Here is a 27,198-nt window from a genome sequence, read left to right on the forward strand (position 1 = left end):
GGGAGAAAAAGTGAGAATTGATTGGGGGAGGGGGTGGCTCTGTGAATGGAGATTTGGAGGAAAAGAGAGGGAAAAGAGAGAAATAGAAGAAAAGAGAAACAGATGGGGAAGGGGAGAGGGGGACTAAGGGAAACTGGACTCAATGACTCTGAAGAGACTTTTTTTCCCCCTCATTTTCACTTACTGTAAGGGATGCTGGCCAACTCTAATGGAAACTATATGTCTGCCTTACAGCAGGCAGAAATCAATTTTGTGTAATATTACATATTCTGTACTATTACATGACAATAAAAGGAACTTGAATCTTGAGATGTTTATGTTAATGCCATCTAGTTGGAGGGTGTCCAGACAGAATATGAGGTGTTGTTCCTCCAACTTGCAGGTTATCTCAGTCTGGCAGTGCATGAGACCATAGACAGGCATGTTGACATGGGAATGGGATGAGGAATTGAAATGGATTGCCATTAGGAGATCCCCGCTATTGAAGTGGACAGAGTGAAGGTGCTCAAGCAGTCTCCCAGTGAGTGTCCAGTCTCTCTGACGTAGAGGAGACCACAATAGGAGCACTGGATGTTACTTCACTTGGAAGGACTGTTGGGGTCCCAAATGGTGGTGAGGTAGGAGGTGTGGGCACAAGTGCAGCATTTATTTGGGTGACAGGGTAGGTGCCAAGGGGGCAATGAGTGCGAGAAGAGGAGTGGACGAGAATGTCGAGGAGGGCATGGTCCCTGTGGAAAATGGAGAGAGGAGGAGAAGGAAAGATGTGTCTGCTGGTGGGATCATGTAGGTGACAGAATTGGTGGAGGATGATATGTTGGATGTGGCGACTAGGCGGGTGGTAGGCGAGAACAAGGGGAATCTTGTCCATGTTGAGTGTGGGGGTAGATGGGACCAGAGTAGATGCATGGATAATGGAGGATATGCGGGTAAAGGTTAAGTAAATGGTAGTAGAGGGGGTGCCATATTGTTTTGAAGGAGGGCATCTCAGATGATCTCGCATGGAAGATCTTGTTCTTGGAGCAAATGAGATAAAGAAATTTTGAGAAAGAAATGGAATCCTTATAGGTGACATGGTATGAAGAGGTGGCTGTGAGAGTTGGTGGGTTGGTAGAAAATGTCTTTTGAGAGTTTATCTCCTGAGATGGAGACAGAGAGATTGATAAAGGGGAGAGTGTTGCTAGAGATGGACCAAGTGAATTTAATGATGGGGTGGAAGTTGGCAGGAAAGTAGATAAAGTCAACAAACTAATCATTGGGTGCTTGAGGCAACACCAAAGTAATCATCAGTGATGTGGAGGAAGAGTTGAGAAGCTTTGCCGATGTTGGCTTGTAGCTGGATTGTAGCCAACAAAAAAGCAGGCCTAGCTGGGACCCTGCAGATACCCATAGCTACCCCTTTGACTTGGAGAAAGTGGGATGAGTCAAAGGAGAATTTACATAGTATCAGCAGGTAGTGCAAGAAAAAAAAGTGTTACAATAAAACTGAGGGATACAGAGCTTAAGAGGAAAGTAGAGTTAAATAGTGCAATGCATCATCTTATACTCACCCATCTGGTTACACTGTTTTCTTCTTTCCCTGCTCCTGTATTTTTCCTCTCTCTAACTTTTCTTTCCAACAAACCCCCCCCCCCCACCACTTCCTAGTATCTCTCCTCCTCTCACATCTTCTGTCTTCTACTCTATCTCCATTGGGCCTCTCCCCCAGTTTCTTTCCTCCTTTATACATGTAATTTCATTTTTTTTTAAATCTTGTTCATGATGAAGGTTCCCACCTGAAACATTGACTGACCATTTCTACCCATGGTTGCTATCTGACCCACTGAGATCCTCTAACAGTTAATTGTTTTCAGGTTTTGTGTTTCTCATCTTGTACTTGTTGCTTTTTATGTATTATCACTTGTGCTGTGATACACTGAAAAACTTTAATTTGCATGCTATCTAGGCAAGACAACCTTCCTTTTCATGATAGGTAATGCAAAATAAAACAAAAGCACAGAATATAGTGTTAAAGAGAAAAATGTTCAGTTAAAACAATGCATTAACAGCATTGCTTTAAATAATGAGAGATCCCTTCAAAAGTCTGGTAACAGTGGAAAAGTAACATCTATTAATCTGGAGGTGCATATTTCACATTCATGCACCTTCTGCCCGAAGGGATGTGACCTTTAATATGGTGGCTGTTTTCCTGAGATTGTAGGAGACGAAGTTAGTTGATGGTGGGGAGGTTGGTATGTGTGATGACTTAAGCTGCATTCACAACTTTCTGCAGTTTCTTGCTATCTTGGTTAGAGCACATCCTGGGATGCAAGCGGACAGGATAATTTCTATGGTGCACTTGGGGCCATGTTTACTTTCTCAGACCCCTGAGGAAATATGAGCTGATGCATTTTCTTGGCATCAATTAACATAATTGGACCAGGACAGGTTGTTGGTAATATTTATTCCTAAAAACTTAAAGCTCTCTATCATCTTCACTTCAGCACTGTTAATAGATATGGGCATATACAGAGCATCAAGTTCCTTGCCCAAAAGGTCAGATCATTTAGTTTTTCATCATACTGCTCAGACTCTTCTAAGCTGCAACACAATAGATCATTAAAGTTCCTTCAAGATAGTTATATTTTCTCTCATAAGCTGTCTGCTTCCTTTCAACAAATATAAAAAGAGCTTTTTTTGCTGTCTTCATTGTTCATTTCCTCAATTTATGTGTAATATTTCTCATTTTTATTTTCTGGCCATATCTCAAACTGAACATTGAACAATAATTCTAATAATTTAGTCAGCTTGTGTTCAGTAGGGAAATGATCAGTCTTGGCTCAGTGGTAGCTTTGCAATATAAAGCTGCAGAGATAATATTTGGTTTTTCTAATTCCGTATTTCATCAGACATTGAAAAGTCTCTTTGGTCTATTGATACCATCCTCGTCACATACACAATATCCTATTGTGCACTCTATCTCATCTGTTAAATTGAGAAGGAAACATTTGATAATAAAGTGCTTGTTCAAAGATTTTATATCAAATATATAGAATAATGTCATACCACCATGATTCATGGTCTAAGCAAAATTACCTCCTCACAACTCACTGGAGTATTGAAGCAAGTCATTGATGTGGTAGAAATGAATCCACTCTAGGTGGTTTGTAAAGAAGTGCATCTGAGGAAGGATCTGAAAAGGTCACAGTTGCTAGCCAAATATCAAACAGAATTTATCAAGATCGCATTGGCAGTGGCCAGGAAATGTATAGTGGAAGTCTAATTCTCATTTAGGTATAGTTCATTGGTATGTGGAAATGCATAATTGTGTTCCCTTGAGAAGATTACCTATAACCTAAGAAAAAAGTATGGCACATTTTTAAAAATATGGCAGCCATATTTACAAAATGTGGGTGCAAATTTTTAGCTGTGCCCCCCCCCCTCTTGCCCTTGAGACCTGCGTCAATGTCCCCTTGAAATCTAGATAAGTCATGGAAATTTAAAGCCTGTGGAATAGACGATGGATCCCTGACATATCCTCTTTCTTTCTTCTCTTTCTTTTCTTCTTACATTCTTTTTTTCCTTGTGATTTCTTTTTCTTTGCTAATTATCTTTTCTTTGGGAGGATGGGATGAGAAATTATAGACTTCATGTATCATAGATCACTCACTTTTTTGTATTTGAAATATTCTCATTTTTTCTTGTTTGGTTTTAAAAAATGTAAATAAAATATTCAACAAAAAGTGAAGGTAACAGTTTCAGGCCATCTCATCATTCCATAATGAAAACTGTCTCCTAACATTGCCCTATCTGCCACAATCTGTCTTTCATCCTTCACCCCTCTTTGGCCCACCTATTATTGACTGGCCCATGTCTGATCCTTCCTACCTTTCCTCTTAATACTGACTATCTTCCCTCTCACTCTCTGTCCTGATGCACCCTGAAACATCAACAGTTTCTCCCTCTCCCACATATGCTGCTCAACCCACTGCCTACCGAGTTACTCCAGCAGTTCACCCCCTACAAAAATATAAATGTTATTCACAATGGTTGAACAAGATATATGTATTACAATTATAGATTTATGGAGAAAAGTTAGCTAGGACTAGGAGTCCATCAAGTCGAGTGATGTCAAAGAAATGGGTGATGGTTTGAATAGCAAATTAGTTAAGGAAGAGGTAGAGTCAGGTGATTCATCAGAGGTGGAAATTTGAGGCTTTGGCAGTGCTATGGATACATAATTCAAAGATCATCTCAGGACATAATATATTGCCAAGGTTACAAACAGTCTGTTTCAGATTCAGAACATTGCCTTGGAGAGAGATGTAGTTAGTGGCTTAACCATATAACCATTTACGGAGCGGAAACAGGCCACGTTGGTGGGAAATAAAATTTTAAAATAGAGTCTGAAGGTATTTCTACTGATTTAATATTTGATATCACACAAGCTGTCTGAACATTTAGACACATAGACTCAAGAATGGTGCTATTAGATCAAGCTGGCCATAGTGACTATGCAAAATTGATACTGCATTTTCAGATAATGTATCAGCATTTGGTGAGGAGCAGGAGAGGGCCAAGAATAGGGAAATACAGAAGGAGTATTGTTGCTGGTGATCTTCTGTCTAGACCGATACAAGTCAAATACAACTGTAAAATCCTCAGTCAACAACTAAGCTCACAGAGAATTAAAGAAGTCATCCTTCCTAAATAAAACAATTCTTGCTTCTGAGAAGTCCTGAGCAAGTCTCTTCCTTTTACATTGCTCCTTCAACCACATGCTGAATCTAATGATTAAGTGCTCCTTCCTGCAGAACCTAGCAGCACTGGAAGATAATGAAATTACCGTTTCTTCTTTTTTCTTCAGTCCATAAACCAATTTCCCAAGTTACCCCGAAAGAGAATGGGCATTTTACTCAAAGCAATATTTTGATACTGCATGGAATACCATGATAGTTTAATTTTTTCCCTTGAATGAAATCATCCCTTTGATGAAGATGACCAACTTTGGCTTTAGGAAAGTATCCAGAATCATATTTTCAATCCTATTATACTTTTTTTTGTGCCTCTTAATTGAGGAAAGTCGGTGTAAGTGCTGCTCAGCAAAAGGAGGTGTAAGGCACGCCTTTTGTTCTTTAGCCTACAGGTCGCCCTTGGGCAAGGGTGTCTAGCCTCCCATCAGGGTCATGTGAAGCCATGGATTGCAGATGGTGGATGGTTTTTACTAGCAGATTCTACAAATTGCAATTTATGGTTGTAAAACTAAAAATGCTGGACAGATGAATCTGTTGATCAATGGCCAGGGTTTCCCATCCATTGCAACTGAAGAAGGCAATGGGAAACCACTGCAGTATTTTTCCCATGTATAATCATGAACTCAACCTCAACTATGGTCCCAGCTCAAAGATGGAGCCTTCACTGAAGGACAACAGGGGAGGCAACAGCTACAATTCGGAGGGTCAGAAATTATGATGGATGAAGAGACATGATTGACCTCACTGAACAGCAAGGCACCTGAATGAATGAATTGCGGAATCCTATAACATAGGTTTATCTACACATTCACCCTATATGTTTATTGATCTGATCACACCATCTGTCATAATGATCTGTAGCTAATGTTTTGTTAATTTTTATTTCCTCAGAAGTCCATCCCTACATATGGAAATATCTGCTTTATCTACACTGTACCTGGAGGAAGTAGATCAATTTTCTGGACATATATGTCCCTGTACATTTATTCAACTCATGATATTATTTAGTAATGCCTCTATGTACAACAAGCCTTATACATGTCTACAATTAGGCCTCAGACTCCAAGCATTCAACATTCCTTAATATTTAATGCTGTCACATTTGTGGCCCGAAATGTGAAGTTAATAACACTAATAACGCAAGTTTTACCAGTTAAACATCTCCGTGTCTTTATTCTCCAGTTTTCATTGTTCTTCCATTTTGCGCTCTCCTCTCTCTCTCTCATACCATGTGACATCCGGTCAGGTGAATACATCTCATGCATATTCAATATCATGACATCCCTCCTTTTACCAGAAATAAACTTTACACCTTAAGGTTGAAATGTAAACACCGTCACCTTAACAATATCCCTCGGAACCAACAAACAATGTCTAACAAACAAACAAACAAGTTCAAACTCCTTCTACACACAATGTAACATGAACATGTCGTAACTAACTGTAATACAATAACTCAACTAAACAAAATGTACTTCATACAGCACTCATACACGCACTTTATGATATATGATCAAATCACTGTCCCAATGTTCTTTTATCATTCCAACCGTCACAAACTTTCCTTTTTGTGATAATGCGGGCACAATTAGAAATACGGCACAAAGTCTTCGTATCGTTTAGGTGGTTTCCTGTCTCGTTTCGGCCTTCCTGCGATACTATCGTCACTACTCGGTTGTTCACTCTCAGCGTCGGAAACACTGCTCGCCACGGCCTCGGGTGCTTCTGGCACTCTAGTCACTTCATCAGGAATGCTGGTAACCGCCTCGGGAACATTATCTGGTCTCTCGGGTTGAGCATCTCGTATTGGGCTTTCAACCACCTTGCTCGATGTCTCTCTGGACTGGTACCTTTTTACACCTGACACATTTCTTTTGTACAGGACTCCAGCCGGAGACTTGACTGTTACCATACTGCAACTTCTGGATACGACAGTGTAGGGTTGATGGTAATAAGGTGTGTCTAGCTTACCACCATTCTCATGCCTCACCAGAACATTATCTCCAGGCATGATGTCTGAGTACCTGGCTCCACGTCTCGAATCTGTGTACAGCTTTGCTGCTCCCTTCTTTCAGCATCGTGGTCCCTCATCTCCTGGTCGTTCCAGATTTCCTTTATTTCGGGCATTTTTGTGCGGATTTTTCTCCCAAAAAATGCTTCTGCAGGACTTTTTCCTGTGGTTGCATGAGGCGTTGCCCGATAGACAGCCACATAAGATAGCAATGCTTCTCGCCAATTTTGTCCTTCTGCGTGAGCAATCCGTAATCGTTTTTCAATGGACTGATTTTGTCTCTCTACTTCCCCGTTGGCTTGTGGCCATTTTGGAGTTACTTTATGATGGTGGATACCTGTGGTCCTCATGTATTTAGCAAATGTCTTTGAAATGAATTGTGGACCATTGTCAGAGTATAGCGTAACAGGCAATCCATATCTTGCGAAGATCTCTGCTAATACTTGTATTGTTTTTTCAGTAGTCGTGGACCTCATCACAACGTACTCATAGTATCTGTTGTAGTAATCTACCACTACCATGATTGATTCGCCAGTCAGTAAAGGTCCAAGAAAATCAACGGCTACGTCGATCCACGGTCCTGTCGGGAGTTGCGTACTCCGGATCGGCTCTGGAGGATTACTCCTACTTGTGATTTGACATCCATGGCAAGTTTTGACGAATTTCTCTGCGTCTTTATCACAACCTGGCCACCATACTTTACTCCTGAGGTTTTGCTTGGTACCAACAATACCTAGGTGTCCTTCATGAGCTAAGGATACGATCTTCGGTCTCAACCTCTGTGGTATCACCAATCTACAACCTCTCAATACACACTGTCCGATGCAACAAAGTTCGTCTCTAATGGGAATGTAAGCCTTGTGAGTACACTTGTCCCATTGTCCACTCTGGATACATTCTCACTTCCATGAGTTCTGGGTCATGTTCGGACTCGCTCTCGACTTCCTTCGTGGTCACAGCTTTCGGTGTCGACTGAATAGCTACGAAGCGTACAAAGCTCTCTGCTTCTGTCCCCAATTCTGACTTGGATTGTGGGCATCCATCCTTCACCAATCTGGACAGCGGATCAGCAATGTTTGCTTTCCCGGCAATGTGAACTACTTTATATTTGTAGGGTTGGAGTCGGAGTACCCATCGCTCTATTCTGGCACACGGTTTGGATCTAGCAGCATAGGTCACCTCTAATGGCTTATGATCTGTGATGAGTTCAAATTCAATGCCATACAAATACGCATGGAACCTCTCACAGGCCCATACAAGTCCGAGTGCTTCTTTCTCTGTCTGAGAGTATCTTCTTTCCACATCTGATAACGATCTGCTGGCGTAGGCAATGATTCTTGGTCCTACAACATGCATCTGGACCAACACGGCTCCTAAACCCACGGGACTACCATCCGCTATGACTTTGGTTGGTGCAGCCGGATCATAATATCCAAGAGTATCAGCATCTGTCAGACTTTGCTTCAGCGTTGTGAACGCTTTCTTCTGCTCCGATCCAAAATGAAATGGTACACCTTTCCTGGTTAGTTTCCTTAGTGGTTCTGCCACTGTAGCAAAGTTAGGGATGAACTTTGCGCAATAATTGACCAATCCCAGGAAACTCCTCACCTCCGTTGCGTTCTGGGGTGCACGTGCATCTGCAATATACTTCACCTTGGCTTCTGCTGGGTTTAGTCCTTCCCGTGTAAGTCTGTGTCCCATGAAGTCCATTTCTGACACACCGAACTGGTACTTGTTTCCATTCACGGTAAGGCCTGCCTCCTGTAGTCTAGATAGTACACGCCTCAACCGTCTGTCATGCTCTTCCCTTGTAGGTGAATGGACTATGATGTCGTCAGAAATGTTGGCAACTCCAGGAATGCCTTGAATCACTCGATGGATTTCATACTGGTAGATCTCAGAAGCTGCATTAATGCCGAACGATAGTCTCTTGTATCGGTACAATCCACAGTGAGTCACAAATGTTGTTACGTCTCGGGATTCTGGGTCCAGCTCTAATTGATGATAGCCCCATTTTAAATCAATTTTTGAGAATATCTTACTGGTAGTTAATTCCTGAAGTATTTCCTCCACTGTTGGTATAGGGTGTCGTTCTCGAATTATAGCTTCATTGGCCATCCTCATATCAACACGCAGTCTTATGTCACCATTTGGTTTGGGCACAATCACTACTGGGCTGACCCATTGTGTCGAATGTTCCACAGGTTCAATAATGTCTTGCTCGATCAACTCTTTAATTTTGGCTTCGACTTTCCCACGAAGTCCAACGGAGTTCTGCGCACTGGTTGCGCCTTGGGTTTGACCGTTTCGTCCACCGCTAGCTTTAGTTGTCGACCTTTCAGCTTTCCTACTCCTTGGAAGACTGCGGGGAATTCTTGCTTCATATCCTCGTATGACTGAACTGAATTGACACGAGCTCCATTATGAAGTATTGCCAGGTCTTGTGCTGTGCGTCTACTCAGCAATGATTCTCCCCTCTCGTCTATGCCAACAAACTCTGCTTCGGTGTACTTATCACCTGCTTCAACAGTTGCAGTAAAACATCCAATGGTCTGCAATGGCTTGGTTGCTGTGTATGGATACAGTTTCTTGGAGCACTTCTTTGAGGTACAGATGATCTTTTTCCTTTTCAATTTCTCCCATAAATGCCAATCAATTACATTACTGTCACTGCCTGAGTCTACAATGACCTGAACTGTCACACCACCAATGATCACTGGGACATTCTCATGATGTACATCATTCAATGTAAATTGATAATATCTCTGTCCATCCTGGTTATCATCATCATAGTCACTTTCTGGGTCACCATCTATATGGCGAATAGTGTCTTTCTTTCCAGGATACTTTCCTTTCCCCCAAGCTTTGCCTTTGGAAGCTGTGCTCTTCCCCTTCTGGTCTGCATTGGACTTGCTTTTGCACTTCTTTGCAAAGTGGTCCTTACCTCCGCACTTTCTGCAAACTTTGCCTTTTGCTGGGCAGCATGGGTCTTTTCCAAAATGACCTCTGTTTCCACATCGATAACACTCCACGTCATGTGTCGACATATATCTTGGCTGGTTATGGCGATGCGAGAGCCTCTTAACTTGCTGGCTTGAGTTGTCCTTCAGGGTCATGGTATGAAATTGCCCCTCAGCAGCCTCTAATGCAGCAGCAATGGCTAAAGCATCGGTGAGCTTCAACTCACTCCCTTTTTCCAGCAGACGTCTCCTGAGCTTGTCTGATCTGCAGTGCTGCACGACTTGATCCAATAATTGGTTGTCCAAATCAGCTACCACGTAATTGCATCCCACAGCCAGTTGTCGCAATCTCGTCACGTACTGGGCAATTGTTTGTCCATCTTCTTGTTTCGTTGTCACTACATAGTGTGCTTTCAATGCATCGACCGCTTTCTGGTATTCATCCTTCCTTCCTGTATTCAAAAGTGTCTTAAAAGTTTCCTGAACTGCGGGTCTTGCGGTGAAAAGAAGTAACGCCCTCCTCTGCGCTTTTTGTTCCACCGTACCGCTATCGAGAAATAGGCCACGACTGTCAGCGTAGGCTTCAAATTCTTCCAGCCATGCCTTCCACTTCACACTTACAGTGCTTGCATCACCCGTTGGGTCAAAATGAGGAACACCTCGAAGTGTTAGAAAGTCAGCTTCTGCGCCTGCCATGAGGAAACCTTTTTCAGGCCAAAGCCACCGAATCAAAGATCAAAATTCTTATCACATTGAAGTTCCAAAATGTTGTTGTTTTAATCCTCGTCGCCAATGTCACATTTGTGGCCCGAAATGTGAAGTTAATAACACTAATAACGCAAGTTTTACCAGTTAAACATCTCCGTGTCTTTATTCTCCAGTTTTCATTGTTCCTCCATTTCGCGCTCTCCTCTCTCTCTCATACCATGTGACTTCCGGTCAGGTGAATACATCTCATGCATATTCATTATCATGACAAATGCCATTTCTAAAGTGCAGTTAGTTAGTCATCTTTTTTCAAGAAATGCAAATTTTTTGCAATTGTTCTTCTTTTGGATACATTGCAGGACTGCTAAAAATAATTTGGCTTCAGTTTGAGCCATCATCACACTCATAACATCTGATCTTGTCTAGACGTGCTAAATTAAATATTAACAACTATTATTCAACTTGAGTTAGATTTATTTTTTTCCATCAGAACCACCAATTTTTTTTGACAACAGAACTGTTATAAATTTCACTTCGACTCATGATACCATCTCCCAAAACTCACAGAGAAGAAGGCACTTAGGAACATCATCACATTTTATTTCTTCTCCAGCTTACACATCATTCTATCTCAGAAATATACCACCATAACTTTATTGTCATCAGGGCTGCATCCTAAAAGCTTACTTAACATTATGGGAGTTTACTGCAGCAGTCATGAAGGTGGACTCACCTGAATGGGCAATAAATGTTAGCAATGCCTCAGTGACATCTATTCATTTGAATAAATCATAAAACAATCGAGAACCTGTTAAGCTTCTGGCACAGGCCAATTCCACAGATGACATCAGTAATGCTTTTAGATATTAACACAAATTGTAAATCTCTCTCGTTGGAGATTGTGGCACAAATGTTACTCCATGGCTAAATGCTATTCATGTCTTGCTGCCTATGTATGCAAAAATGTTTGGCATGCTAATTTACTTTGTTCTGGTTTATTTGTGGAGGAGAGGCCCTTGTGATAATGAGTAACAGAGGAATGATAACATGGGATTGTACCAAAATAGCAATGCAGGGTCCTTTGTGGATAGTAGGCATCAATGGAAGCTAGAAGTTATTGTTCAGCCCTATCTGTCATGATAATGAATATGCATGATATGTATTAATCTGACCGGAAGTCAGATGGTATGCACTGGAGGTGAAATGTGCAGGATAATGAAATAAGGGAAGCAGGAAAATAAAGACATGGAGATGTTCAACTGGTAAAGCATGTGGTGATGGTGTTATTAATTTCACATTTCGGGCCACAAATGTGACGTTGGGGACGAGGATAAACATTTTGGATTTTAAATGTGATAAACATTTTGGATTTTGAATCGGTGGCTTTGAGCTGGAAGGTTTTCTTCATGGCAGTCACAGGAGCTGAATTTCTAGCACTTCGAGGTGTTCCTCATTTTGACCTGACGGGTGATGCAAGCACTGTGAGTGTGAAGTGGAAGGCATGGCTGGAAGAATTTGAAGCCTACGCCGACAGTCGTGGCCTATTTCTCGATAGCAGTATGGCGGAACAGAAAGCGCAGCGGAGGGCGTTACTTCTCTTCACCGCAGGACCCGCAGTTCAGGAAACTTTTAAGACGCTTTTGAATACTGGAAGGAAGGAGGAATACCAGAAAGCCGTAGATGCATTGAATGCACACTATGTGGTGACACCAAATGCTACATTCCAACGCCATTTGTTTCACAAGACAAAACAAGAAGATGGAGAAACGGTTGCCCAGTACGTGACGAGATTGCAACAACTGGTTGTGGGATGCAATTATGTGGTAGCTGGTTTGGACAACCAATTATTGGATCAAGTTGTGCAGCACTGCAGATCAGACAAGCTCAGAAGGCGACTGCTGGAAAAAGGGGGTGAGTTGAAACTTACCAATGCTTTAACAATGGCTGCTGCATTAGAGGCTGTTGAGGGGAAATTTCTTACCATGAAACTGAAAGACAACTCAAGCCATCCCAGTAAAGACAAAGTTGGTCAACAAGTAAAGAGGCTCTCGCATAGCCATAGCCAGCCAAGAAATATGCCGACACATGACTTGGAGTGTTACAGATGTGGAAACAGAGGTCATTTTGGAAAAGACCCATGCTGCCCAGCAAAAGGCAAAGTTTGTAGAAAGTGTGGAGGTAAGGACCACTTTGCAAAGAAGTGCAAAAGCAAGTCAAATGCAAACCAGAATGGGAAGAGTACAGTTTCTAAGGGCAAAGCTTGGGGGAAAGGAAAGTATCCTGGAAAGAAAGGCACTATTCGCCATATAGAAGGTGACCCAGAAAGTGACGATGATGTTGACAACCAGGATGAGCAGAAATACTATCAGTTTACATTGAATGATGTACATCATGAGAAGGTCCCAGTGATAATTGGTGGTGTGACAGTTCCGGTCATTGTAGACTCAGACAGTGACAGTAATGTAATTGACCGACATTTATGGGAGAAATTGAAAAGAAAAAAGATCATTTGTACATCAAAGAAGTGTTCAAAGAAACTGTATCCATACACAGCAACCAAGCCATTGCAGACCATTGGATGTTTCACTGCGACTGTTGAAGCTGGTGACAAGTACACCGAAGCAGAGTTTGTTGTCATAGACGAGAGGGGAGAACCATTGCTGAGTAGACGCACGGCGCAAGACCTGGCAATACTTCATATTGGAGCTCGTGTCAATTCAGTTCAGTCATACGAAGATATGAAGCAAGAATTCCCCGCAGTTTTCCAGGGAGTAGGAAAGCTGAACGGTCGACAACTAAAGCTAGCAGTGGATAAAACGGTCAAACCCAAGGCGCTCCAGTGCGCAGAACTCCATTTGGACTTCATGGGAAAGTCGAGGCCAAAATCAAAGAGTTGATTGAGCAAGACATTATTGAACCTGTAGAACATTCAACACAATGGGTCAGCCTAGTAGTGATCGTGCCCAAACCAAATGGTGACATAAGACTGTGTGTTGATATGAGGATGGCCAACGAAGCTATAATTCGAGAACGACTCCCCATACCAACAGTGGAGGAAGTACTTCAGGAGTTAACTACCAGTCAGGTGTTCTCAAAATTTGATTTAAAATGGGGCTATCATCAATTAGAGCTGGACCCAAATCCAGCATTTGTGACTCACTGTGGATTGTAGCAGTACAAGAGACTATCGTTCGGCATCAATGCAGCTCCTGAGATCTACCAGTACGAAATCCATCGAGTGATTCAAGGCATTCCTGGAGTTGCCAACATTTCTGATGACATCATAGTCCATGCGGCTACAAAGGAAGAGCATGACAGACAGTTGAGGTGTGTGCTATCCAGACTACAGGGGGCAGGCCTTACTGTGAATGGAGACAAGTGCCAGTTTGGTGTCTCAGAGATGGACTTCATGGGACACAGGCTTACACGGGAAGGACTGAACCCAGCTGATGCCAAGGTGAAAGCTGTTGCTGATGCACGTGAATCCCAGAATGCAACGGAGGTGAGGAGTTTCTTGGGATTGGTTAATTATTGCACAAAGTTCATTCCTAATTTTGCTACACTGGCAGAACCCCTGAGGAAACTAACCAGGAAAGGTGTACCATTCCATTTTTGCTCTGAGCAGAAGGAAGCACTCACAGCTCTGAAACAAAGTCTGACGAATGCCGATACTCTTGGGTATTATGATCCGGCTGCACCAACCAAAGTCATAGCGGATACTAGTCCTGTTGGTTTAGGAGCCGTGTTGGTCCAGATGCGTGATGTGGGACCAAGAATCATTGCCTATGCCAGCAGTTCTTTGACAGACGTTGAAAGGAGATATTCTCAGATAGAGAAAGAAGCACTCGGACTTGTATGGACCTGCGAGAGATTCCATGCATATTTGTATGGCATTGAATTTGAACTCATCACGGACCATAAACCATTGGAGGTGATCTATGCGGCAGGTCCAAACCGTGTGCCAGGATAGAACAATGGGTGCTCAGACTCCAACTGTACAAGTACAGAGTAGTTCACATTGCCTGCTGCTTCTGGATACAACTGTGTAGGGTTGATGGTAATAAGGTGTGTCTAGCTTACCACCACTCTCTTGCCTCACAAGAACATTATCTCTGGCCATGATGTCTGAGTAGCTGGCCCCACATCTCGAGTCTGCATCCAGCTTTGTTGTTCCCTTCTTTTCAGCATCGTGGTCCCTCATCTCCTGGTCGTCCCTGATTTCCTTTATTTCGGGGATTTTTGTGCGGATTTTCCTCGCAAAAAGTACTTCTGCTGGACTTTTTCCTGTGGTTGCATGAGGCGTTGCCCGATAGACAGCTACATAGGATAGCAATGCTTCTCTCCAGTTCTGTCCTTCTGCATGAGCAATCCGTAATCGTTCTTCGATGGACTGATTTTGTCTCTCTACTTCCCCATTGGTTTGCGGCCATTTAGGAGTTCCTGTATGATGGTGGATACCTGTGGTCCTCATGTATTCAGCAAATGTCTCTGAAATGAACTGTGGACCATTGTCAGAGTATAGCGTAACAGGCAATCCATATCTCACGAAGATCTCTGCCAATGCTTGTATTGGTTTTTCAGTGGTCGTTGACCTCATCACAGAGTACTCATATTATCTGCTGTAGTAATCTACCACTATCATGATTAATGTCACATTTGTGGCCCGAAATGTGAAATTAATAACACCATCACCACATGCTTTACCAGTTGAACATCTCAGTGTCTTTATTTTCCTACTTCCCTTATTTCATCATCCTGGACCTTCCACCTCCAGTGCATACCATCTGACTTCCAGTCAGGTTAATACATATCATGCATATTCATTATCATGACATCCCTCCTTTCACCAGAAATAAACTTTATATCTTTATGTTTAAATGTAAACACTTTAACACTATCAATAGCATTTTTCTGCCTTCTGAACCAACAAAACAACTTCAAATTCAAAACAAAAACAACTTCAAATTCCCTCTTCACAAAATGTAACATAAACATGTTATAACCAAATGTAATATAATAGCTCAACTGTTCTTCTGTAATTATACTAATACAATGCTCACCTCATATGCAAAATGTAAACATTTAAATTTATACACCTCACATGTTTAAATTCCAATACTTTTGGTTTTTTTTTCATTTAATACCAAATAGTCGACTAAACAAAATGCAATTCACACAGCACTCATACATGTACTTTATGATGTATTGATCAAATCACTGTTCAAATGTTCCCATTATCATTTCTCTTCCTTGGTGAGTAACATTACTGCGCTTCATTGAAACTCATTCCAACTATCACAAACTTTCACTTTCGTGATAATGCGGGCACGATTAGAAATATGGCATAAAATCATCATATCGCTTAGGTGGTTTCCTGTCCCGTCTCAGCCTTCCTGCAATGCTACTGTTGCAACTTGGTTGTTCACCCTCAACACCGGAAACAATGCCTCTTTCATCACTGTATGCTGTTTCCTTCTTTCCCCTACAGCTGTGGAGTAGGCAAGGAATGGATCTCATAGTGCCAGACTGCAAAGGATGCAAGAAATAGACCTTGCAATCCCATGAATCCAATTGTAATTATTTTCAGATGATCTATCAGCAACTTGACATTGAATGAAGAATGGAAGGGTTTGATCTTGATTTCTAAGGGTTATCAATCAAGCAAGCATGGTCCTTAATTATGGTGGGAATAGCGAGCTGCCTGAAGATAAAATAAAATCATGCGAGCTTCTCCAGCATGAACTACAAGGATTTCTTTTCTGGAGGGCATGTACTAACTACATTCTCAGTGAGTGACAGTCTTTCTGGATGATAAGAAGGTAAGAACCTAAGAGAGAGAGAGCTGAAAGCAGAGAAATACATGTGTTCATGTTACTCTCTCCTCAATGAAAACACATACATTGCTCCTTCAAGTGGACAACATCCATAGTATGATCTGCAAAGCGGTTGAGCCACAAAATTAAGAGCATATTCAGGATAATAATCACCTTTACAGGCAGAGTATTGTTGGATTCTATCTTGATATGATAGCAGATACCTGTCAAAGCTGCCTTCAAAAATATTTGTCTCTGAAAACAATACTTCTTAGGCAGATGGAGGAATTCAACTGGATCAGCTACATAATTACTGTTCCTGAGGAACTAGACATGTAGTGAGTGACTTGCTTAAGAACACTCCAAAATCTTTAACCTATCTACATCAGAAGTGTGATGGAATGTTCTCCATTGTCTGGCACAACTGCCGCAAACACTCAAGAAACAACAAAACTCAAGACAATGAGATGATCCAACCCATAACGCTGACTGACCATTTCTGCCAATGGATGCTGTCTGAGCTACTGAGTTACTCAAGATTCCAGCATCTGCAACTTTTGTTTCATTATTCAGGAAACTACAGCTTACTGAATTGAATTAAATTTTCCACCCTAAATATTAAAACACTTTAGCTTCAGTGTACATCACATACAGAATTTAGAGCAAACATTCACAGAAACTAACTTAAATACATTTCCTATAATCTTCCATCTCCCTGGCATAAATAGCAACAAGCACAAGGAAACATTACCACCTGCTGGTTATCCTCCTAATCACACGTTTTCTGAACTTGGAAATATTTCAGATTTATTGTCAAGAGTACATACATGGCAGAACAAAGAGTTACTCAAAGGCATTTGTCAGCTGTAGAGGTGGCTCTGAAAACTGCATCTTTTGAGATACAAGAACCTATACAACTTGATGTACTGGGAGAATTTAATACATTATGGACTGGGGAAAACCCCGGCCAGCGTCTTCCAGTCATTGCTGGAGAGGCTGTGGCTGGGGTTTCCACACGCAGTCATACTACAAGGAAGGCAACCAGAATGAAGGAAGGAATAGAAGATCCTTTGGAGAAGAAACAGGAATCTGTTGAGCCAAAATCTCTTCCAATTGAAAAGATTTTTGTGAATCTTGAATCTAAATTATCTTATACAATGCAGGTATTATTCAAGATTATGACTGAACTTGGTACTAGGTTTAATACTTTGGAGAAAATACATTCTCAACAGATGGCTGAGTTTGGAGCTTTTAAGCTTGAAGTGAGAGATAAATTTAATTCATGTAAAGAAATATAGACGAAATACGGGATCACGTTTTTGATGTGACCAAAATGGTCGAAGACTTACAAACTCAAAATAAAAATTTGGTGAAAAAGATTGATTATTTGGAAAACCAATCCAGACGGAACAATATAAAGATTATTGGTTTGCCGGAAGGTATGGAGGGACCAGACCCAAGAAAATTTTTTACTGAATGGATTCCACAGGTGTTGGGTCAAGAACATTTCCCGGAAGGTATAATACTGGAACATGCTCACAGAGCCTTGCGTAGAAGACCTATTTCAGGTCAAAGTCCAAGACCTGTTTTGGTTCGTTGCTTGAATTATTACGATAGAGAAATAATTTTACGAGTGGCTATTAGAAAGGCACAACAGAGAAAATCACCCTTGATGATTCAAAATAATCGAGTTTTCTTCTATGCGGATTTGAGTCAAGAAGTTATGTTCCAATGACGGGAATTCAATCCTGCTAAAGAGTTGTTGTGGAAGAAAGGTTACAAGGCAACCTTTAGATATCCAGCTGTTTTGAAGGTTTTTCAAGATGGTTGCCAACCAAAGTTCTTTGATTCTCCAAAGGAAGCTATAGCATTTGCTCAAGAGCTGCCAATTACTCAGTTTCAACAGAGACATAGTCCGCCGCGATCTCTAAGGAGACAAGAGATGGAAGAAAAGAGCCATGCTCCAAGAAGGAATGGTTGTAATGGTGACTCGGCAGTTGGAGCTGATTAAAAGAAGAGTTGTCCTTTTTTTTCTATTGTTTTTTTTTAAAAAAAAAGGGATATTAAATAATGATGATGTTAGTTAAGATGAAGTGAGAGTTGGGGTAGAGAACTGGATAGGCACTATTTCCTGAAAGTCATCTGCTACGTGTGAGTTATCTCACACCCATTTTTTTTTGGGGAGTTACCGCATTGCGCGGTTTAGACGGGAGGGGGTATTTTTAACCTCCTACCCGTTTTTTTTGTATTATTAGATTAAAGAGTGAAGGGGTTTTTTTTTGTTTAAATATAAAAAAAGCATAAGAAAGTATTTGATTGTTTAAAAAACTAAAAATTGATGTGGTTTTTTTTTTGTAAAGTTTATTCAGTAGATAAGGAATATCTGAAATTTAAATGTGAATGGGATGGATAAGTTTTTTTAATATATTTTTTCTTTAACTTTAAGGTGAAAGGAGTGGTAATTCTGGTGTATATTATTTTGCTATTTTAGTTATAGAACGAAGGGAATAATGGTGAAAGTTATAAATTGAATTGTACAATTTTTAATGAGGCTTGAATTTTGTTTGTGGTTTATGCTCCATTTGTTGAAGATATAGATTTCATTGTAAATGTGTTTTTATTATTCGGATATCTGAATTTTAACGTAATGATTGGGGATATTTCAATGTGGTATTGGAGCTTTTATTGGATAACTATTTAAGAGTAAAAGGGAAAAATGGTGGAAGAGTACTAAAATTGAATTGTACAATGCTTAATGAGGTTTGAATTTTGCTTTAAGATTGTGGTTTATGTGACTAATATGATGATAGATGTGAAGTTAGTTGATATTTGGTGAAGGTTTATCTCTATAGAGAAAGTTTTTTTTCCATCTTTTTTTTCATGCTACAATTTTTTTTAACAATTGATTATTGTTTAAGAATTTTTGATAGATAATGTTACTAACTTTACTAATTTTTTATATTAAGTTTGAGATAAATATATGTTTCATCTTAACTTCATTTGTTAAATATATGTATTTAAGTTTGATTTAAATATGTTTTTTAAGTCTGATATTTTAGTATTAATTACTTTTCTTTTTATTAGTATTTTAATCGGTTATGTTTTTGTTTTTTTTCTAAGTGGTTTTTTTTCTCACATATATTATTAACTTTATTAATTCTTTACTCTTTATTTTGGGGGGGAAAGGGGGGGTTGGACTAATTTGAGTTGGGTTATTAATGTGTAATAATTATTGGGGAGGGTATAGTTTATTTAGATTACTGATATTGTATTGTAATTTTATTATTTTATTCTTAATTTTTTTTAAATGTAATCCTATATGTTATTCATGTTATAAAATCTTAAATAAAGTTTTTAAAAAAAGAGTACATACATGGCATCACACACAACTCTGAGATTTTTTTTATCTGCAGGCAAGGCAGAATGACCACTTATTGGTTGTGCAAAAAAAGGTACCAGTGTATACATGTAAATAAAGAATTGTTAACAGATAACAAATGTAAACAAACTGACTCTCCAATACAGAGAGAATTTAAAAAAAAACAATAAAGTTCACAAATAAAAGTCCTTAAATAAGTCCCTGATTGAGTTCATTGTTGAGGAGTCTGATGGTGGAGGGGTAGCAGCTGTTCCTGAACCTAGTGGTGTGAGTCTTGTAGCATCGATACCTCTAATGGCAGCAGTGAGAACAGAGCATGTGCTGGGAGTTATGGATCCTTGATGACAGCAGCATTCTCTGTTGATGTTCTCAATAGTGGGGAGGATTTTGCCTGTGATGTCCTAAGCTTTGTCCACTACCTTTTGGAGGGCTTTATGCTCAGGGGTATTGGTGTCCCCATACCGGACCATGATGTAGCTGGTCAGTACATTTTCTCCCACGCATTTGTAGAAATTTACCAGTGTTTCTGGTGTCATACCAAATCTCTGCAAACTCCTGAGGAAGTAGAGTCGCTGACATGCTTTCTTCATGTCTTTACCACTACTGTGGTAGGTCCAGGAAAGATCATCTGAGATAATGACTCCCAAGAACTTAAAATTTGCTCACCCTCTCCATCTCTGATCCCCCAATGATCACTGAAGTGTATACCTCTGGCTTTCCCTTCCTGAAGTCAACAATTAGCTCCTTCATTTTGATGACATTGAGGGCAAGGTTGTTGTTGGTACACCATTCAGCTAAGTTTTCAATCTCCTTCCTGTAAGCTAACATCACCTTTCTTCATACAACCCACTACTGAGGTATCACTGGCAAATTTGTAGATGGTGTTACTGTCATACCGAGCCACACAGAGGTGTAAAGCAGGGGACTAAGAATGCACCCCTGTGGTGCTCCGGTACTGATGGAATTATGGATGAGATGTTCTTACTGAACCTCACTGAATGTGCTCTGGATGTGAGGAAATCAAGGATCCAATGACACAGTGGGATGTTGAGTCCCAGGTCTTGGAGTTTGCTGATCAGTTTTGAGGGGATAATGCTGAACTGTAGTCAACAAAGAGCATGCTGATGTATACACCTTTACTGTTCAGGTGTTCCAGGGCTTTGTATAGAGCCAGTGAAATAGCATCCACTGTAGACCTAATGCTATGATAGGCAAACTGGAACACATCCATGTCTCCGCTCAGACAGGAGCTGATATGTTTCAATACCAGCCTTTCAAAACACTTCATTTATGTTGATGTAAGTGCCTCCAGTTGAAAGTCATTAAGGCAGATTACTACACTCTTCTTGGGAGCCAGTATGATTGACGTCTGTTTGAAACAGATGGGTCCTACGTCCAGCTGGAGTGAGATATTGAATACATTGGTAAGTTGGTCAGCAGAGGTACTTCATCCGGGCCAGATGCTTTCCTTGGATTCACTCTCCTGAAGGCAGCATGCACTTCATCCTCAGATACGGATAGGATGGGATCATTAGGGAACGAGGGGGTGCCGAGGGGTTGTTCTTCACTGTTACTGTCGTCAAATCAGGCATAGAAGGCTTTGCCCTCTGCTACTTCACTGGATTTGACTGTAGCAGGTTATGGCATTTAGGCCCTGCCACAGCTGTCAGGTGTCCCGTGTCATTCCAGATTCTCCATTTTGCCCAGGAATGGGCAGTTCATACCTGGTCCTTCAGTTTTGTTCTGGATCTCCGGAGTAAAATGCCTGTGATCTGGTTCTGAGCAAGTTCCAGATTTTATTGGTCATGCAGAGCTTCCGGTTGCGGAAAACCCTGAAAGATTTGGTGGGGACACACTCATCCACAGCTGTTTCGAAAAAGTCTGGACAGGGTTTTCTTGACACAGGCCTGGTTAAAGTCACCGGCTAAGATTTGTATTGTGTCAGGTTAACTGACATCATGCATCTCCAAGTTTGTAATTGGCATCGGAAGGGATATGAACTTTCTTTTGGTAAAAATATTGAAACTTTCACGACGTGAGAATATTGGGTCCAGGAGGATGGTAACAATGCAAGTAAGTAGCTTGCCATTGTGTAATTAACTAAGAAAATAAGTGTTGGCCTTGTCATTTTTGAACTAAACAGTTCTTAATCTGCAGACGCTGATTGTTCTTGCTGTTGAAAGACAATCTGATTTTGCAGCCATGGTTGCAGGTCAATTTCCCAGGAACAAATGAGCGTTGCATACCAATTGACGTCCTCCTTGTGATCTGCACGTTGAATGAAGACCTGAATTTTAATTCGCGATTCAGCGTCATGTTGTTTCAAACATGCAGCTGAAGAGCCGTGTTGTAAATGTTTAAACCCTGTTCAGAACCTCTTCTATTAGCCTCATTCTACCCGACTTCTTAAAAGAGAAAATACACCGTGGGTTCTATACTGAAGAGCGCATCCACAGACTCTTCAATTGGTTCAATATTTCAACCCTCCCGTCTCCGAATCGCCAACCACCCACCCACCTCCGGGGAAATCGTCCAAAATTATATCTGGAAATAAGGAACAAAAGCAACATGGCTCCCTGCCTTGGATTTTAGAAAAACGAGGTATTGTTTTAAAAGATAGAGTTGTATAAACATTACTCTGTTTTGAAGTAATTTGTGTGGTTTGTCTTGAACGCATGTTGTCGTCTGGACGCCTCCACACATTGGTTTACACCTGTTTCCTGGTCACCGCTCAAGGCGTTCGGTTGCTAGGATACGCACGGCCTGACGACCGAGCTCCCTGACGGCGAGGCAGTCGCCATTGGCCCAGCGTAAGTGCAATTTACAATTAATTCGTTTCTCTCTCTCTCTCTCCCTCCTTTCTCTCTCTCTCTCCTTTTTCTCTCTCTCTCCTTTTTCTCTCTCTCTCCTTTCTCTCTCTTCTCTCTCCTCTCTCCTCTCTCTCTTTCCCCCTCTCTCCCCCTCTCTCCTCTCTTTCTCTCTCTTTCTCTCTCTTTCTCTCTCTTTCTCTCTCTTTCTGTCTCTTTCTCTCTCTCTTTCTCTCTCTTTCTCTCTCTTTCTGTCTCTTTCTCTCTCTCTTTCTCTCTCTTTCTCTCTCTTTCTCTCTCTTTCTCTCTCTTTTTCTCTCTCTCTCTCTTTCTCTTTCTCTCTCTTTCTCTCTCTTTTTCTCTCTTTCTGTCTCTTTCTCTCTCTCTTTCTCTCTCTCTTTCTCTCTCTCTTTCTCTCTCTTTCTCTCTCTTTCTCTCTCCTCTCTCCTCTCTCCTCTCTCCTCTCTCTCTCTCCCCCTCTCTCCTCTCTTTCTCTCTCTTTCTCTCTCTTTCTCTCTCTTTCTCTCTCTTTCTCTCTCTTTCTCTCTCTTTCTCTCTCTTTCTCTCTCTTTCTCTCTCTTTCTCTCTCTTTCTCTCTCTTTCTCTCTCTCTCTCTCTCTTTCTCTCTCTTTCTCTCTCTTTTTCTCTCTCTCTCTCTCTTTCTCTCTCTTTCTCTCTCTCTTCCCACCCCCCGCCCCCCCACGTTTGCTCACTGCCTCAAAATTGTGTGGGGATCTAAATTGGATTTGGGAGGCTATGACAGAGTATGACCTCCGTGGTACTGGATGTCTCCCCGAAGTGAGCACAGAAGTAGGCGAGTACTGCCACTAAGTGTGGGGCTGAGGCGGTTGTGCAGGATTGAGGGCTTTAAATTCTTGGGGTTATCAGGATTCATTTTTGGGGAGGGGTGATCTGTACAAGGAGAACATCTTGCATCTCAACAGTTCTACAATCGTGATCCTCTTTGAGATATTTTTCAGTGAATGTAGGGAAAGAATTTCTAGGGAGCAGCAGAAGATGCCACACTCTGGTGCTGAGCAGAAAATGTTTTTTAAGTGTAACTATCACCGACAATCTCTCTTGATCCAACCATGTTGATACTCTGGCCAAGAAGGTGCATCAATGCTTCTTCCCTAGAAGCCTAAATAAATTCAGCATGTCCAGAATGGCCTTGACCAGTTTTTATAGATGCACCAGTGAAAGTATTCTGTGATGTCTCCTGAATGAGAACTGTTCTGACCAAGACCGTAAGAAGTTGCAAAGTTGTGAATGAAGCTCAGGCCCCGCCTCAGAAAAGCGGCCAATATATTAAAAACCGATTCCCACTGTTAGAAACAGAAGTACCTTAACAGAAATGGCTCGAGACAAAAATTGAGAACAAAGAACATTTATTACAACAACAATGCAAAGTTGGGTGCTTCCCCTTACCCTGGGAATACACACATACACTGGGTCTCACCCAACTTTTATACAGTGAATTTCAGTATCAGAATACCCTCCCCCTTACATTCTTCTGCCTCCTGGATGGGTTTGGCATAGGCAATCCTTCCTGCCTCAGTGGACTTGGAGGACCAGGGGGTATCCTGTCGGTGTCTTCTCATGTCATTATCCCCATTGTCCTTATTCACAACCTTGCCCTTGTCCCCATTCACACCTTTCCAACTCTCAGAGTACAGTCTCTTCATATGCAGAGTTCGCTAATCCTGTCTAGGGTTTACTAATTAAATATGCCTAACTTGATAAATCTGTGTATGGCTTACTAATTACATATGTAGAACTTGGTATTTCTGTCTAGGGCTAGGAGACCCTTATCTCATCCAGACTATCTCAACTTCCTACATTCTATTATTCCTTACCTCTCCTTATCTTATTCATACGATGGGCTCACTGATCCTGTCGAAAAGACTAGAAGATTCTTATTTTACAGAGGCTGACTCTGCTTCCTGCATTCTAATTTCCATGCTTAGCCTGTTCATACTGGTTTAATCCATCACTCCACATGTCTGCACTAGTTTCCCCATCTTTCATATTTTTATGTCAAGTTTCCTCATCTCTCACAATCCTCACTTCTCTTTTAGATCAGTGATACTGATCTCTCAAAAAGATCAGTGTTACTGATCTCTCACAATCCTCACTTCTCTTTTAGATCAGTGTCACTGATCTGACAAATGAAATGTGCTATTCCTAAAATTGATCTTTCTCCCAGTGGGTCAATAAACGAATTGCAGTGTCATAAGCATCCATTTGGGAAACACACACCCCTTGGGTTATAGAAATAGGGGTCCGCAAAATCATGAAATGAATACCAGGCTTTAGGTAGGGAGCACCACACTGACCAGAATAGTGAGTCCTGCTGCTATCAGGGCTGTGAGTATCAGGCTCCAGTTCTCAGTAAAAAGTCGAGTCCATCCCACATCAGTCCAAGGTTGCCAAGTCTGAACATGGGCATGGGAAGCTTTTTGTCGAAGTTCTGAAGCAGTGTCTTTAACCGCCTGACTGTTGTAAGCATTGTCAGTACTGAGTCTCGCACAGACGCTGCCTCCAGCAGCCAACGAGCAATAGAGAGCCAGGCGGTTTCGTTGAATCGTTGCTTGTAGCTGTCGTCTTTCTTCAGCCCCTACATTCAGGGCCATCACCGTCCGTTCGGCGACGATCTCCAACGCCGCCTGGAGTCTGAACAAATGATTTAAATGCCCAGCAGCTTTAATATTCTGGAGCTGTTTACTTCGTTGATAATTGGAACTCCCCTTACAGTGGTGGCATTTAACATTTGGAATGGCTGTGTAACCCAAAGGATGCTTTAGAATAGCACAGGTTGGGGAGTGGTGTTTCTTGTAACTTAATCTGTGAGTTGTAGCCTGCCTGCGAACATTAGCATATGTATCAACTCTCTCTCTGCCACATGTACAATCCTGACAATTATCCTGTCTGCCTTTGTTCCCACATCTGCCTTGTGCTAAACCATTAAAACTGATGTTGTAAATATCTGCAGAGTCCAAAAACCCATTAAAATCATCATATTGAGAGGTGTTCTGTGCCCCTGGTCCACATTTGAAATCTATATTAACCCCTACCTTACTATGATCGTACCCTATACGTATGTCCCGTCTACATTCTAAAGTAAAATAATGGCCATCTATGCTGCCCCTATTCCAGGAGGACTTAATACATTTTGAAAACTTCAGTGATGTCCCAGAATTTGGGAGGCAACAATTAAATAATACAATAAAAATTAAAAACAACATTACAAGACTTTTTCTCGGCGTAGTGTGACTTTCAAGTCAGGATGAAGGACTGCACGCCAGGTGGAGGGTGGATTTTCAAGACCTGTGGTCTGTGGTTCAGCAGCTCGTTTGATTCGTTGGATGTGGCTCCTTTTCTTTCGTCCCTACAGTGGAGTCTGTAATCAAGAGTACACAGTAGGGGCCATCCCAGACAGGTTTCAGTTGTTTATCTTGCCAAGCTTTAACAAATACCCAATCACCAGGTTTAATAGAATGAATAGGATACTCCAGGGGGGGAGTTTGAGCTAGTAAACCCATCTGTTTTAAATCAAGGAGAGAAGCAGACAGTTCCTGTAAATATTTAGAGATATATTGGTCATTAGCCTCAGGGATGGGAGTATCAGTGTGGAATCCCATGTAAGGAAGACCAAACATCATCTCATATGGTGAGACAGCAAGCTCTTTACGAGGAGCTGTGCGAATCCTGATTAAAGCTAAGGGCAAGCATTTAATCCAGGAAAGGCCAGTTTCCTCATGAAGTCGAGTGAGCTGGTATTTCAAAGTCTGATTCATTCACTCAACCTGGCCCGAACTCTGGGGGTGCCATGGGGTATGGAGCTGCCAGTCAATGCCCAATCTTTTACAAACCCCCTGGAGTACCCAAGAAGTAAAGTGTGTACCACGATCCGAGTCAATGGTCTGGATCATCCCATATTGTGGAATTACAGAATCCAGCAGTACTCTGATAACGGTGCTGGCACGATCATTCGGGATCGGGAAAGCCCCAACCCATCGTGTGAAATGATCTACCATCACCAACAGGTACTTGTAAACACCTATCTTAGGTAACTCTGTGAAGTCCACTTGTATCCGTTGGAAAGGGCATACAGCGATATCGCGACCGCCAGGCATTACCTGGCGCATGACCTTCTTATTAATCTTCTGACAAATTGAGCACCCCTGGGTACTCTGCTTGGCTATAGTGTATACGCCTGAGCAATGAAAAGAGCGAACAAAAGTGTCGACAAGTGCCTGGGCTCCCCAGTGTGTCTGTTGGTGGAGCTGGTCAAACATTTGCCGTGCCAAAGCTTTATTCAGCACTTGGTGTCCTTCGGCTGTCCACCACAACCCATCACTTGTTTGACGCATCCCCTGATCCCTCATATAAACCTCCTCTTCTTGTGAAAAGATGGGAGTCTTTTTAAGCTCCTGTGGGATGGGGAGTAACAGTTGCATGTCCACTTTCTAAGTGAGCGCTGCCTGTTTAGCAGCTGCATCTGCCTGTCTGTTGCCCTGTGCTTCAGGGCTGTCACCAGTTTGATGGCCCCATACATGGACCACAGCTATTTCCTCAGGTAAAGTCAGAGCCTCCAAGGATTGGACAATTAGGTTCTCATGCATCAATTTCTGTCCTTTTCCCGTTATCATTCCCCATTCCTTCCAGATTTTCCCAAAGGTGTGCACTACCCCAAAAGCGTATTTTGAATCTGTATAGATTGTCCCCACCTTATTTTCCAGACCTTGGAGAGCTCGACAGAGGGCATATAATTCGCAAGACTGGGCTGA

At 41.6% G+C, this 27,198-nt stretch overlaps 1 protein-coding gene and 1 long non-coding RNA gene across 3 annotated transcripts in view; one reads left to right on the top strand and one right to left on the bottom strand.

Annotated features, from left to right (window-relative positions):
* Positions 1 to 2,080: 2,080 nt before the first annotated feature.
* LOC138763131 (uncharacterized) lies at positions 2,081 to 16,716 on the bottom strand. The gene is made up of 3 exons (XR_011357333.1): positions 16,397 to 16,716; positions 5,881 to 6,042; positions 2,081 to 2,961 (listed from the first exon to the last, which is right to left on the bottom strand). It is a non-coding gene; the product is annotated as an uncharacterized lncRNA (long non-coding RNA).
* A 5,618-nt stretch (positions 16,717 to 22,334) lies between these two features.
* The window catches only part of dnah1 (dynein, axonemal, heavy chain 1), a 431,328-nt gene continuing 426,464 nt past the window's right edge, over positions 22,335 to 27,198 (top strand). For both annotated transcript variants that reach the window (XM_069936771.1, XM_069936773.1), the window contains exon 1: positions 22,335 to 22,411. The gene's annotated coding sequence lies outside the window, so the exon portion shown is untranslated. The remainder of the gene's footprint in view (positions 22,412 to 27,198) is intronic.

The sequence above is a fragment of the Narcine bancroftii genome, chromosome 5 (genome assembly GCF_036971445.1).
Source record: "Narcine bancroftii isolate sNarBan1 chromosome 5, sNarBan1.hap1, whole genome shotgun sequence".
NCBI classification, from domain to species: domain Eukaryota; kingdom Metazoa; phylum Chordata; class Chondrichthyes; order Torpediniformes; family Narcinidae; genus Narcine; species Narcine bancroftii.